This window comes from Raphanus sativus, chromosome 9, assembly GCF_000801105.2.
Source record: "Raphanus sativus cultivar WK10039 chromosome 9, ASM80110v3, whole genome shotgun sequence".
Lineage (NCBI taxonomy): Eukaryota > Viridiplantae > Streptophyta > Magnoliopsida > Brassicales > Brassicaceae > Raphanus > Raphanus sativus.
Window position 1 is genome coordinate 411,368 of NC_079519.1, and position 12,452 is coordinate 423,819.

Below are 12,452 nucleotides of genomic sequence, written 5' to 3' on the forward strand. Positions count from 1 at the left end.
TAAACTTCAGTATATAGAGCATTTACCGAAAACTCATTATTTTAGAAGAGGTTAACCCACGGATTTTGGAAAATTTTCAAAAATATAAAAAATATGATTTTTGTAAACGCCCAGTCCGCCCACGGCTAATAGGCCACCCACGCCCGCTCTCTCGACCCGTGGGCCCTATCCCATCCGACGGTTGGTCGTTAATTTTGCAAGGCTCGAAATCATTGTTTACTGACCCTGCAATCACCACCCGACCTTTCCCTGTGCTTTGGCCTCACTTACACGGTATCGCGAATCACTTCCCGATAGGTCACCCATCCTTTCACTACTCCAGCCCAAGCACGCTTAACTCTGGAGTTCTAAACGGATGTGTGACGGAAAAGGTAAGTCAACTTTTGTGACATAGGTAGCCAAATCAATTCTCTTAAGCCTTTCCATATATCACAACTCGGGATGTTACAATTCACCCCCTCTCAAAAAACGCAACGTCCTCGTTGCGCCCCACGACAGATCTCAAGACGCCTCTCAGGTCAGAACTGAGACGGCTAACCAGCTCTGATACCAAATTGTAACACCCGGTTCATCCTCAACCGACACCGGCGTGTTACCAAACCACAATTGTGTCTCAAAATCCAATAAAAGTCTCAAAGTCAACTTTCATATAAATAACGAAATAAATCCATAAATCCAATAACTCAAATACTGAAATAATCGCCGAAAATAATAGAATAATAAAATATAAGTCTGAGAATAAAAACAATGAAAACGCCTAGAAACACCAGCTGTCCGATCAGTCTCCTACTCGTCTGTCTCACCTGAAAGGGAGGAAAAATGAGGAATGAGTAACATGGGAGTCACTCAGTGAGGTATGGGATGCTAAGCCCGAATTTCATTGACTTAGACATACCACTCCATATATATATAATTTAATACTAATATATAGCAAACACGGCACCTAAAGTACCCATAAATCAAACAATGGTCCTAGCGGAATACACACCCGCTGCCCAATAAAGGGCCAAAACTCCGCCGACAAAGTGCTCGGTAACACACGCCCGTAGACGATTTATCGACCTCGAAGCCTTGGCACAACAGGTCGACTAAGCTGTGCCGCAGCATCTCCACATCACATCATCAAATCATCAAATCTACTGGTCTCCGGCCGGCACACAGAATTATGTCTCCGTGGTCGGCTAACATCCTAGTCGTCTAGATATACTATTTAAATAATTAATTATCAATTACAAAAGACAAGTATCGTTGAATCATCTAGCACCCTAGTTCCGGTTTAAGCAAGCAACCTAAACTAAACAAGCAATGACAGACTCGATTTCACACAGACTATACATATTAGAAATAAATTATACATATTCGAGATCCTAAATCGTGTACGAGAAATTACGAGAATAGCCCTCACCTTAGCAATGAGAAAAAGTAGTAGCTATGAACTCCAACTGCTCAAACGACTCCAAATCTGAAATCAGGGAGAAAAATCGAGTCAGAACGCCCTTCGAACGGTCAAAAACGGATAACCGGGAATCTGGTCAAAAGTCAACCCGCAGGTCAAAGGTCAACCCGGTCAACTCTGACCCAAGCCGGTCAATCATTGACCCATTTAAAATCGAATTGAACCAACCGGTTTTCCTTAACCGGATTCGATTTCAATTGAACCAGATTCAAATCAATTACAAACCGGTTAACCTAAACCGAAATCCAATTCTCAATAACCAACAAACCGAAATCAAATCAAATCAAACCGGCTTGACCAGTCAACGGTTTGACTCGCCGAGTCGACTCAGCCGAGTCACCGAGTCACCGGCGAGTCGGCGAGTCAGCCGGCGAGTCACCGGAGACCGGTCGCCGGCAGCGACTAAAGCGGCGGCGGCTTTACCGGGGCAGTCACCGGCGGCGAAGACTCCGGCGAACAGCGGCGACAGGCGGCGGCGCGTGAGATGCACCGCGCGGTGGTGCGGCGGCGCGTGGAGGCGCGTGAAGGCGCGTCGGCGGTGGTCTGCGGCTGATCTTCTAGCTCCGGATTCGTCTCGACGTCAGGATCACGATTGTGGTCTTAAAATCACGAAATTCCATACGGTAAACGAGTTATGATCGATTTAAGAATCGTTTATAAACTTCCAAATAAAGGACGGCGGTTTCGAGTTACCTTCGGCTGGGATCGGTGGTGAAACTGTCCGATCTCGACTCTGGACGTGGTGACGTCGGCGGTACGATCTCAGACTGAGGCGACGGCTCTATCTCTGCAAGGTTTTGACACTTAGGATTTCTGGATAATAAAATAATGAGAAATAATGGTTTATATAGGTGGCTCACCAATAGACTCCTGCAAACCTAATGGGCTTTGACGGGCCATAGAGTTTGGGTCGTTACAATTCTCCCCCACTTGAAAAGAATTCGTCCCCGAATTTAAGTCATGTGGTATCTGTCCAGTACCATCCTGAAAGAGCTCTGGGAAATCAATCCTCATATGAGCCTCGGTCTCCCAGGTCTCCTCCTGGATCCCGTCTCTTTCCCAACGGACTTTGACCAAACTGGTCATCATTCCCTGAACAACTTTCACTTGACGCTCAACAATCTCAACTGGCTGACAAGGTGCAGACAAATTTTTACCAAGATCTCTCGGCGGCTGAGGCAAAATAAGCTATGGCTCTCTCACAACTTTCCTCAAAACAGACACGTGGAACACATCATGAAAGTCTGATAACTCTGCTGATAACTGCAATTTATAAGCCACTGCTCCAATCCGCTCCAAAATAGGGTACGGTCCCCATACCCTATTGGTGACAGCTTGTCCTGTGAGCTTGGGTCTACGGACGGGTGGTTCCGCAGGACAGGTTGTTACATAAAAGTCGACTTTTCTTGTGACAACCCGTCCCGTGGAACACCTGCCCATGGACCCCAGGTTCACAGCGCTGCAGCGCACCGACCCCAACCCCTCCATTATGAGATCTCACTATCTCCATAATTAGGTTGTTGGTGAGACTCGAACCCAGGTCCTCACCCTTTAACAGCATTCCCACAGGACAAGCTGTCACCAATTGAGCTGCAACAACCTAATTATGGAGATAGTGAGATCTCATAATGGAGGGGTTGGGGTCGGTGCGCTGCAGCGCTGTGAACCTGGGGTCCATGGGCAGGTGTTCCACGGGACGGGTTGTCACAATTTTAGTGTATAGTTTCATCGAACGCTAACATAAGATGATGGTCAAAGAGTTTAGAACCTCTTTTGTCTCCGTTTCTCTAGATAATGAATTTTGTCTCCGTTTCTCTAGATAATGAAGATTTTATAATGCTAGTTCCAATAATCTAGGCAGTATATTAAATTTTAGTGAACTAAATATTAAAAATTTATAATGATTCATATATACCATGAAAGATAGTTTAGAATACATTACTTCAAACGTTCTTTGAATTTTTTAAACAAAGCAAAGAGTATAAACTTCAGTATATAGAGCATTTGCCGAAAACTCATTATTTTAGAAGGGGTTGACCCACGGATGTTAGAAAAATTTCAAAAATATAAAATTTGGTGTTAGTGTACAGTTTCATCGAGCACTAACATAATATGATGGTCAAAGAGTTTAGAATCTATGTTGTCTTTGTTTCTCTAGATAATGAAGATTTTATAATGCTAATTCCACTAATCTAGACGATATATGAAACTTTAGTAAATTTAATATTAAAAAAAAAGAATGATTCCTATATACCATGAAAGATAGTTTAGAATACATTAATTCAAATGTAGAATGTGGTTTGAAATTTTTAAACTAAAGTGAAGAGTATAAACTTCAGTATATAGAGCATTTACCAAAAACTCATTATTTTAGAAGGGGTTAACCCACGGATTTTGGAAAAATTTCAAAAATATGAAAATCTGGTTTTAGTGTATATTTTCATCGAACACTAACATAAGATGATGGTCAAAGAGTTTAGATCCTCTTTTTCTCCGTTTCTCTAGATAATGAAGATGTTATAATGCTAATTCCACTAATCTAGGCAGTATATGAAATTTTAGTAAACTAAATATTATAAAACTAGAATGATTCTTATATACCATGAAAAATATTTTAAAATACATTAATTCAAATGTAGAATCTGGTTTGAAACTTTTAAACTAAAGTGAAGAGTATAAACTTCAGTATATAGAGCATTTACCGAAAACTCAATATTTTAGAAGGGGGGTTAACCCACGGATTTTGGAAAAATTTCAAAAATATGAAAATCTGGTTTTAGTGTATAGTTTCATCAAGCACTAACATAAGATGATGGTCAAAGAGTTTATAACCTCTTTTATATCCGTTTCTCTAGATAATGAAGATTTAATAATGCTAATTCGACTAATCGAGGCAGTATATGAAAATTTACCAAACTAATTATTAAAAATTAGAATTATTCCTATATACAATGAAAGATAGTTTAGAATACATTAATTCAAATACCCACGGATTTTGGAAAATTTTCAAAAATATAAAAATATGATTTTAGTGTATAGTTTCATCGAGCGCTAACATAAGATGATGGTCAAAGAGTTTAAAACCTCTTTTGTCTCCGTTTCTCTAGATAATGAAGATTTTATAAAGCTAGTTCCAATAATCTAGGCAGTATATGAAATTTTAGTGAACTAAATATTAAAAATTTATAATGATTCATATATACCATGAAAGATAGTTTAGAATACATTACTTCAAATGTTCTTTGAAATTTTTTAAACAAAAGCAAAGACTATAAACTTCAGTATATAGAGCATTTACCGAAAACTCATTATTTTAGAAGGGGTTGACCCACGGATGTTGGAAAAAAATCAAAAATATAAAATTTGGTGTTAGTGTACAGTTTCATCGAGCACTAACATAATATGATGGTCAAAGAGTTTAGAATCTATGTTGTCTTTGATTCTCTAGATAATGAAGATTTTATAATGCTAATTCCACTAATCTAGACGATATATGAATTTTAGTAAATTAAATATTAAAAAAAGAATGATTCCTATATATCATGAAAGATAGTTTAGAATACATTAATTCAAATGTAGAATGTGGTTTGAAATTTTTAAACTAAAGTGAAGATATAAACTTCAGTATATAGAACATTTACCGAAAACTTATTATTTTAGAAGGGGTTAACCCACGGATTTGGAAAATTTTCAAAAATATGAAAATCTAGTTTTAGTATATAGTTTCATCAAGAACTAACATAAAATGATGTTCAAAGAATTTGGAACCTCTGTTGTCTCCGTTTCTCTAGATAATGAAGATTTGATAATGCTAATTCCACTAATCTAGACAGTATATGAAATTTTAGTAAAATAAATATTAAAAAAAAGTTAGAATTATTCCTATAAAACATGAAAGATAGTTTAGAATACATTAATTCAAATTTAGAATGTGGTCTGAAATTTTTAATCTAAGTGAAGAGCATAAACTTCAGTATATAGAGCATTTACCGAAAACTCTTTATTTTAGAAGAGATTAACCCATGGAATTTGGAAAATTTTCAAAAACAGGAAAATATGGTTTTAGTTTATAGTTTCATCGAGCACTAAATAAGATGATGTTCAAAGAGTTTAGAACCTCTGTTGTCTCCGTTTCTCTAGATAATGAAGATTTGATAATGCTAATTCCACTAATCTAGGCAGTATATGAAATTTTAGTAAAATAAATATTAAAAAGTTATAATGATTCCTAATACCATGAAAGATAGTTTAAAATACATTAATTCAAATTTATAATGTGGTTTGAAATATTTAAACGAAGTGAAGAGCATAAATTTTAGTATATAGAGCATTTACCGAAAACTCTTTATTTTAGAAGAGATTATTCCATGGATTTTGGAAAAAAATCAAAAATATGAAAATCTGGTTTTAGTGTATAGTTTCATCGAGCACTAACATAAGATGATGGCAAAAAAAATTAGAACCTCTTTTGTCTCCATTTCTCCAGATAATGAAGATTTTATAATGCTAATTCCACTAATCTAGGAAGTATATGAAATTTTAGTAAACTAAATATTAAAAGTTTATAATGATTTCTATATTCCATGAAAGATAGCTTAAAATACATTAATTCAAATGTTGAATGTGGTTTGAAATTTTTTTAAACAAAAGCAAAGAGTATAAACTTCAGTATATAGAGCATTTACGGAAAACTCATTATTTTAGAAGGGTTAACCCACGGATTTTGGAGAAATTTCAAAAATATGAAAATCTGGTTTTAGTGTATAGTTTCATCGAGCACTAACATAAGATGATGGTCAAATAGCTAGAACCTCTAATGTCTCAGTTTCTCTAGATAATGAAGATTTGATAATGCTAATTCTACTATTATAGGCAGTATATGAAATTTTACCAAACTAAATATTAAAAAATTAAAATGATTCCTATATACCATGAAAGATAGTTGAGAATACATTAATTCAAATGTAGAATGTGGTTTCAAATTTTTAGACAAAAGTGAAGAGTATAAACTTCAGTATATAGAGCATTTTCCGAAAACTCATTATTTTAGAAGGGGTGTTAACCCACGGATTTTGGAAAATTTTCAAAAATATGAAAATCTAGTTTTAGTGTATAGTTGCATCAAGCACTAACATAAGATGATGGTCAAAGAGTTTGGAACCTCAATTTCTTCGTTTCTCTAGATAATGAAGATTTGATAATGTTAATTCTACTATTCTATGTAGTATATGAAATTTTACCAAGCTAAAATTAAAAAAATTAGAATGATTCTTATATACCATTAAAGATAATTTAAAATACATTAATTCAAATGTCGAATGTGATTTCAAATTTTTGAACTAAAGTGAATAGTATACGTAGAACTAGATTCCTTGATGAACAAGAGGAAATACGGGGTTGAGATACAAAGCCGGCGAGTATTAGGTGATGATTGTTTCCTTGGTTTTTAGATTTTAGTTTCTAGTTTTTAGATTTTGGTTTTTGGTTTTTAGATTTTAGTTTTTAGTTTTTGGTTTTTGATTTTGTAGTAGATTTTAGTTTTTATAAAATCATGAATGGTTGTTTTAGATTTTGGTTTCTAATTTTTAGTTTTTGATTCTAAAGTTAATAAAACAAAAATATTATTAATAGTAAAATATTTATTCTGCAAAAGTAAAATATAAAATAATATTATACAAAACAAACATAAAAATATTTGATAAAATTATCTTAAAATAAATACTGCAAATAAAAAGAAAACTATCGTAAAAGGAAATATTCCTAATCTTATTTATACTAAGTAAAATTTAAAAGAATAGAAAAAATATTTTATAAGTATGAAATATTAAAAGAAAACTATTATTTCTAGTCCTAGTTAATATAAAGTAAAACCAAATGGATATAAAATATAACTTATAGGTATCAAATAGTAAAATAAAAAATCTCATTTCTCTAAATAAAATAAAAGGTTACTAATATATATATATATGTAATTCTTGTAATTATAATTAGTAACTTCAAATAAATAAATAAATAATTTTGTATTACTGACAATTTTCAATTTTTATCTGAATTATTTTGAAGTTAGTAATTAACAAAACATACAGACTCTAAGTAAAAGTAAGTTTAAACAACTAATTTAGCTTTAATGACAAATTTAAAAGAATGTTCTTAATATAAATTATTCTGAGCTTTAATGACAAATTTAAAAGAATGTTCTTAATATAAATTATTCTGTGTTATGTATGTTAAACAAATTATTATTACTAAATGTATTTGTATATAGTAGTTGGCATTTTATTTATTTTTTCCTATTTTAGTGCATAAATGTAGCAACACTTTTAATTCCAAAAAAAAAAATCAAAAACTGACGTAAGTTATAGGTAAAAAACCAAGAAATTTTGGATTTTGGTTTTTGTTAAGAAAATTACAGTTATCTTAAAAACCAGTTTCCCTAAAATATAGGGAATCTAATTCTTTAAAAACTTAATTGTCTAAAAATTGGTTTTTCTAAAAACAAAAACCAAAAACTAGTTTAGAATCTGTAAACAATCAACCTCTTAGATATTCCCAGAGACAAGAGGTAGCAGGAAACTACACTGGAGCCAAAATACAGCAGAATCAGCAATGAAAGGATCGTGTTAAAAAATGTAGAACTAGATTCCAATTCGAACAAGGATTGTATTTTGTTATTTGGGGTTCAGACAAAGATTGTAATATTTATATAATCTTTATGGTTGACAAAAACATTTACCGGTCAAAACTGTGTATAAAATATTTTTTTCGCTGGTTATGAAAATGTAAAGAGACAAGGGAGCACCGTTGGTAATAGGACCAGTTTCTCGAGTTTCCTCCTGAATCATTGAGCTGCCTTCTCCGCGCGGATGATCTACATATGCTTTTTCAGTTCAAGTGGATTAATTATTATCATATTATATAGTATTATCATGGAGCCAAAGAGGCCTGTGGCGGATCTAGAACTGCATTTAACCGGGGACAAATAAATTTTTTCACTATATGTTATAAGTAGATAAGGGACACTAACCTAGATTAACTATAATTGTTTTTTTAAAAAATGAAAAATGAGACGGGGCACGTGACCCGTACGTCCCTTACTACGTCCGCCCCTGGAAGAGGCCCCAATCATACTTTTTCTCAGCATCCACTTTCTTTACTTGTTCACTCTTGTTTTTTATTTCTAATCCTGACAACTATTTCTTTTAACTTGTACATATTTCGAAATATCCAATCTCTGACAAGTACAAATACAATCAAAGAAAGTAAGACAAGACGGGTTGGCAATTTTTGAATTGTTATGTGCCATCATATTCATCACCCTGAATTTCCCACGATCTACCAAATTTTGCAGCAATTTTTGTATCTCGTTCTTCAGATCTCTTTACACTGGAACTTGTCATGTTTTGTATCTCTTTTCCGTATTTAAAAAAGTTACAGCTCGATTGTTTATAAATGATAAGGTATTCATGGTGAATTATTGTCCAGCCAATTTTTTTTTTTTTAATATCATACGCCTTTCTAATATAATAAGTAACATATATTATTTTGGACAAGACTTGGGTTCACCCCCTATGGTGAATCTTAGATTCACCATCTCCCTAATAACCAATCAAAGTGCCAACTAGATTAATGATTAAAAAATATTAAATAATTTTTCAAACATCAAAATAGTTAAAAAAATAAATAGTTTCAATTTTAATAATGCTAATGCTACTATCTAATCCATAAACTCAAACTCTATACCCTAAATATAAATTCTAAACCCTAAATTCTAAATTATAAACCCAAACTCTATACCCTAAACCCAAATCTTAAACCCTAAACCCAAACCATAAATCATAAACCCCAAAACCTGAACTATAAACTCAAACATATACCCTAAACCCAAATCCTAGACTCTAAACCCAAAACGTAAATACAAAACCCAAACCCTATACCCTAAATATTTGGATTAATATTGATGTTGTTTTTTTGAAATTTAAAGTTAAGAATTAAAGTTTGGATTTAGAGTTCATGGTTTGGGTTACGGTTTAGGGTTTGGGTTTAGGGTTTACGGCTTGGGTTTAGGGTTTATGGTTTGTGTTTAGAGTCTAGGATTTGGGTTTAGGGTCTAAGGTTTGAGTTTAAGGTATAGTTTTGGGTTTAGAGTTTAGAATTTTTGGTTTATGATTTATGATTTGGATTTAGGGTTTAAGATTTAGGTTTAGAGTATAGAGTTTGGGTTTATAATTTAAAATTTAGGGCTTAGAATTCGGATTTAGGATATAAAGTTTGAGTTTAAAGATTAAATAGTGACATTAGCATTATTAAATATGACAATATTTATTTTTAAAATTATTTTATCATTAATCTAGTTGGCACTTTGATTGGTTATTAGAGAGGTGGTGAATTTAAAGGTTCACCATAGGGGGTGAACCCAAGTCTTGTCCTATTATTTTCCTTAAAAATGTCAAAGAACAGACATGCATTTCATAAACACTTTACATTCGTCAGTCATATACAAGTACAACCCATATCTGAGGACCCTGAATGTAGAGAAATTTAAGGTAGAAAAGTGGCGACTTAAATGTAGGGTTGAATTCTTAAACTATCTTTTAGAGATAATAGTGACCTTTTAAATAAAAACTAATCATCTAGATGCATACATACTTTATTTATATGTTTGCGTTAATACCCAGCCCTTTACTTAAAAGTTTAGAACTAAAAGGGAAGAATACGAAAATGATATTTCTCAATTAATTAGTACGATGGGTATAATATTGAGTGTCATGTTATTTTAGACCAACACAACTCAGCGGACAAAGCCAATTTCTAAGATTTTAAGGAATACATTTCTAAGTAAACATCTAAACCATATAAAAACAAATAAACAGAAAAAACTCCATCTAATGCTAATCATCAATACGATAATAGACAAGATCAACAGCAATAATTTCATTTTTTTTTTAAAAAGACAAGATCAACAGAAGTTATGTTCATTATGTGTATGTTTCTTGATTTTTTGTATATATTTATTGCTCACACAGTTCAGTCAGTCGGTCGCTTGGAATCCTAATCAATCACATTCATGATTCACCTACAAATAAATACTGTTAAGAAATAATTTTCCTAAGGTATACTATATACTAATAACCAAGTTATATCACTAGCGACGTTGCATAGAGTATACATCTCCTAACCAAATTCAAGTGTTACATTTATTTTTTCCAAACTCTCTCGGAAAGGAGACTAGTAAGCATGGAATATAAGTCAAAACAAAACTATTGTTTAAAACTGGATGCAAAATACTGAGCAGCTAGCATATATGAAACCCTCTAATTAGTTAATGAAATTAACCAACCTTGAGTTGTGAGTTATGAGTGATGAGCTCGAATCCGACATATATTTTCAATACGTTAGTGGTGCTTTGGAAATAATTAATTTGTAATAGTATAAAAACCCAAATATGTCCAAAGGAAATGAAAGATAGGCGCTATTTCAACGTGGACCATTATCAACCATGCAGAAAAAGGCATTTCAACTCCTAACTGAGTTGTTATAATATATGTTCGATATTGAATGGATACAACGACCAAGAAAAACGCCAGAGGTATGCGATTCAGATTGTTAAAGAAGTATATTAACATATATTGTGATATATGTAATAAAATGTTTGAATACAAGTACAGGTACTGTGTTCGCGCCCGAGGATATGAAAACAGAAATGGAAATCATGATCGCCTGAGGAACACCGACGTTAATGGAATTGCAAGTGGCGTTGTGCATGTCCATGTGTTATATGCATTATGTATTTAGTTATGTGTATATATTGTGGACATGCTTTTCATATATAGAATTTGTTTGTACATGCAACGTGTTCTTGTGTTTTTTTTTTTTTTTTGACAAAGATTTTTCTATTAAAAATGCAGGAAAAATAAGAATTATACAGAGTTTTAACTCAGTAGACCAACTGGTCTTACATATCTAAAAAGATACAAACTTGAATCAAATATCTAGGAGATGGGAAATCTAGTTAGTGAACCACAACTGAAGACGAGCTGAGCAGAATTTGGGTCTCTCTATGCTGAGGCTGGAGATTCTATTCTTGTGTTCACGTGTTCTTGTGTTGAAACCCAACACAACAACATACAACATAAGTTATTGTACGTATAATTTTTTTTTAACATAACACTATCATTATATTAAACTTGAAAGGATACATGGTGGGATACGTATAACTTACGTAGTATTGATAATCGTGAGAAATTTTACTCACTCATTTGATTGGAAACTGGAAAGCGTAAGTGAATAATGGATCTCGGTCTATGACGTATGCTTGATGTCAAACAATTCCTCTTAGATTTATGTTAATTTAGAGTACTTCCAAAGGAGGTTTCTACTTATTGGAATTCTAAACCTACATATATGTGTATGTATATATCATATCTGCATATGTAATTGTAGAATCTACTAATTTACGGGAAATTCAATTCAAAATTAATTTTTCCGTAAAAAAATGAACCCTACACATATATATTAGGTTTAGAATTCCAATGGATAAAAATCTCCATTGAAAGTGCTCTTACAGCGACGAAAATGGACGTTTGTTGACGGAAGAGATATGAGTTTGTCGTTTGGTGTGCAGCCATGGCCCCCATGGCATATGAGTGATCTCGCGAAAGGCCATTTTTCTTTTTAAAGGGTAAATTTGAGTAATAGTGGTTTTCCAAATTATATAACGATATGATATTCTTTCTTAGTAAAATAACAACAAAATGTTTTAAGCTAGCTTAGTAAATGTACTAGGGTCTAGCTTTAGATTGAGTACATAGAACTATTGTAGTATATGGTTCTGAATAATCATATTAAGAAACAAAATAAAATAAACCATTCTTAAATTTCTTTTTTAGTCGTTGTTATTATTTGTTACATATATTGACAATGCTGTTAGGTTTTCAATAAAACAAATGTTGAAAAGAAGTCACCAGACTATAATTTTTGTTATCTTATAAACGTACAA

At 32.9% G+C, this 12,452-nt stretch overlaps 1 long non-coding RNA gene across 1 annotated transcript; it reads left to right on the top strand.

Annotated features, from left to right (window-relative positions):
- Positions 1–10,941: 10,941 nt before the first annotated feature.
- LOC130499737 (uncharacterized) lies at positions 10,942–11,300 on the top strand. Its single transcript, XR_008938613.1, has 2 exons — positions 10,942–11,042; positions 11,122–11,300. It is a non-coding gene; the product is annotated as an uncharacterized LOC130499737 (long non-coding RNA).
- Positions 11,301–12,452: the final 1,152 nt, after the last annotated feature.